Source organism: Micropterus dolomieu, linkage group LG06 (assembly GCF_021292245.1).
Source record: "Micropterus dolomieu isolate WLL.071019.BEF.003 ecotype Adirondacks linkage group LG06, ASM2129224v1, whole genome shotgun sequence".
Classification (NCBI taxonomy): domain Eukaryota; kingdom Metazoa; phylum Chordata; class Actinopteri; order Centrarchiformes; family Centrarchidae; genus Micropterus; species Micropterus dolomieu.
The window spans coordinates 5,912,699-5,916,317 of NC_060155.1; the positions used below are offsets into that span (position 1 = coordinate 5,912,699).

At 46.4% G+C, this 3,619-nt stretch overlaps 2 protein-coding genes across 2 annotated transcripts in view; both read right to left on the bottom strand.

Moving 5' to 3' along the window:
- The window catches only part of LOC123972163 (acyl-coenzyme A thioesterase 6-like), a 186,849-nt gene that overhangs the window by 59,310 nt on the left and 123,920 nt on the right, over positions 1 to 3,619 (bottom strand). The gene's annotated exons all lie outside the window — the stretch shown is intronic.
- The window catches only part of LOC123972161 (zinc finger E-box-binding homeobox 1-like), a 54,709-nt gene that overhangs the window by 5,672 nt on the left and 45,418 nt on the right, over positions 1 to 3,619 (bottom strand). The window lies entirely within an intron of this gene.

Here is a 3,619-nt window from a genome sequence, read left to right on the forward strand (position 1 = left end):
CTCCTCCAGCGTCACCCCCGCCTCGTTTAGCAGAGCAGCGAACGAGGGGTCCAAAGCGGCAGAGTCAACTGCCTCCCCATTGGCTGCTTTCCGGTGCTGGAGGAGGTGTAACGCCTCTAGGTTGTCGGGACAGTCGTCGCATAGTAAACATGTACTGGTGCTGCTGACTTTTGGCATCTGAGCTGTTTGGGCGTCAGAAGTCTTAACAGATTCTGTCTGTGTGACCGCCTCTGTCTCCATGATGGGCACCGATTCTGGTTCTGCCTTTACAATGGTGAGGTCGGCAGCCTCTGGTGTTGGGGTTCTATCTGTTGGGGTGGGGTCTGCAGCAGTGGTGACAGTGGGAGGAAGAGGAGGATTGTTTTTGGCAACAAGCGGTGCAGGCTGGGTAGTGGCAGTGGTGGCGGCTGCAGGGCTGATGCTGTAGTTGATGATGATCTTTGTGGTGCCGTCATGATCCACAAAGGCCGGCAGGCTGATGATCTGCTGCTGGGGCTGCTGGACTACAATTCCCTGCTTCCCCTGTGTCACCACCCCGTTAGCTGTACCCAGCACCTGCCTAAGTATGTTTCCGTCCATCGCCACCTTGAGCACATTCTGCAGGTCATTCAAATTGATGCCGATGGGCGACATCAGGCCGACTGTTGGTACGACCATAGCCACACCCTGAGGCAGCGTTGCAGCTGGAACCCCAGCTGGCTGTGCCGTCCCTCCGTTCACCACTCCGTTGGTACCAGCTGAAGTTGCCTCTGCCGCCGTCACAGGCTTGCACTCGTATTCCACAGGTTCAGATTTGATCTGGGTGACGGGGAGCTGCTCTTGGAGGGGTTTGCTTTCAGTCTTCTCTTTAAGAATCACACGGGCCGGAGCAATTACAACAGGTGTAGTCTGGGTGGTGGGTGGGGAGATAAAACCTTTGACAGAGTTGATGCCTTCAAGCTTTGATGTTACCTGCTCCCTGGTGCCCCTGTGGTGCCTCATCATGTGCCTCTCCAGCTTCCAGCGGTGGTAGTAGGTGTAGCTGCAGTGTGGACAGCTGTAGTTATCCTCGCTGGTCTCGTGGCGATATTTGATGTGCACCTTCAGCGAGGCTTTGTGCTTGAAGATCCGGGAGCAGTAGGGGCAAGTGAGCAACTGGGAGAAAGAATCTGGCGTGCCTGTTTGTAGAGACAACAGGGTGATGCATTAATTCTGCCATCCTTCATCTGACCTAAACTGCCAGAATTCTTTATTGGAAAAGACAACACAGCTTCTGAAACCCCTCCACCAAACAACAACTTTCAAACATTGGATTAGTTGGAGTTCTGTGACAGTCACACCAACTTCACACTGTGATGGGCTGTGTATCTGGCAGGTTAGCCTATTAAGTCATGTGAGTTAAAAAAGTCAGAGTAAAAGAGTAATTCATGTATGCTGTACTTGTAGCTAGATATCTGTGACTATCTCAAAAGAAGAAGTGTTTTCTGGTTATGACATAAGTTAAGGTGGTAGTGAATGAAAGGGCTTTATTTAGAGTTTATTTTGTGTTGTTGCTGCCAGACAACCCTGGAATCAGAAGTTTGATTACAGGTTCATATCCCTCAGAGTATAGGTTAACATTTCTCTGTGCACGTCAACGTTAAAGGATAAACTCTTTCCTTCACTTTGTCCTCAGATAAACAGAAATAAGCTGAAATAGGTTTTTACATCAGATAGTGTGAAATTCTTACACAATTTGAGGGATAAAAAAAATCCAATACCTGAATTACTTGACATAGCATCTTCCAGTTATGTGGCAGTATAATCATGTTAGAGTCTTGCTTAGTGAAGATTTTACTTGAAGAGAGGCAGTGTGGGCATTTAGGAAACAAGTTATTTATTCCGGAATGCAAATATGCACAGACACTGAAATACATAAGCAGTGGTGTGTAAGTGTTACCGTTTTCATCTGCGCCTCCTGTCTCTGCTGGACTCTGCTCATCCTCAGGAGCTTCCGGATAGATGATGGCGGTGTCTCCCTGCTGGAGAATCTCCTCCACTAGAGTATCCTTCACTGCCTCCTCTTCTGACACGAAACCCTTTTTCACTAAACACACACACTTTAGGGTCATTTAGTTTAGTATGGACACATACAGTGTAGCAGGGTGACAGGTTAAGTCTATCTTTGTAATGAAAGCACAGGTTTATTCCCCTGGGACGACAAGTATCCATCCTACTGATAATGTAGATCATTTCTTGGCTTGAAGTCAAGAGGACCGAGTTACATCCCCAAATTTAGATTTGGGAGTAGCTAGACATTGGCCAAACATTTCAAACTCTTCACATCTTACAAGACGTTCAAAGAAGACAAAAGGAACATCAACTAAAACCACTCCAGTGATTGAGCTTTATGACTCTCCAAGACGCCATCTACACAACACAAGAAAATATAGCACTAAAATCACAGGCGCTTGTTCCACTGACCTTTAAGTGCAAAATGACTTACTAGGCTAAGGTTAAAAGAAAAACACCAAAATTGCTGTTTATGTAATAGCTGTACTGAGCAGTGACCTGTGGGAACAAGATTTCTTTCCTACCTCTAAGAGCAACCAATCTATAATTTATACGGCTACATCCGGTTTATCTCATACAGCAGCAGCTGATCTGTACTGATGAAGTTTGCTGAGGTTTAGTTGGAACAGCTGGTTTACTATAAAGAGACCACAATGAGCCTAAGAGGAACTTCAGAAGAAAATTCTTGTTATTGGTCCCCAACACCTCGCAAAACAAACACTGCCATCTATTGGTCACCTGTCGCAACACATCAAGCCTGTTGCTAGAAATCTGTGTTTTATTTGACAGTAATTTATGTTTTGAGCAAACCCTAACTAAACTTGTCCAGTCTTGTTTTTATCAGTTCAGAAACGCTGCTAAAAACCGCTCTATTCTAAATGTCAGAGAAGTCTTGATTATTGCAACAGCATTTTCTCTTGTCTTTAATCATAAAACCTTAAAACGCCTACAGAATTCAGCGGCTGTTAACTAGAACCACAAGGTACGATTCACATCACTCCTGTTTTAGCCTCTTTACATTGTTTTAGGATTGATTTTGATTACTTTTAAGGCTCTCTGTGGCTTGGCTCCTGCTTATACACTGCTCAAAAACACATGCAACTCCAAGTCAATCACACTCCTGTGAAATCAAACTGTCCACTTAGGAAGCAACACTGATTGACAATTGTGCAAACTGACTGTTGTGCAAATGGAAAAGACAACAGGTGGAAATTATAGGCAATTAGCAAGACACCCCCAATAAAGGAGTGGTTCTGCAGGTGGTGACCACAGACCACTTCTCAGTTCCTGTGCTTCCTGGCTGATGTTTTGGTCACTTTTGAATGCTGGCGGTGCTTTCACTCTAGTGGTAGCATGAGACGGAGTCTACAACCCACACAAGTGGCTCAGGTAGTGCAGCTCATCCAGGATGGCACATCAATGCGAGCTGTGGCAAGAAGGTTTGCGGTGTCTGTCAGCGTAGTGTCCAGAGCATGGAGGCGCTACCAGGAACAGGCCAGTACATCAGGAGACGTGGAGGAGGCCGCAGGAGGGCAACAACCCAGCAGCAGGACCGCTACCTCCGCCTTTGTGCAAGGAGGAGCAGGAG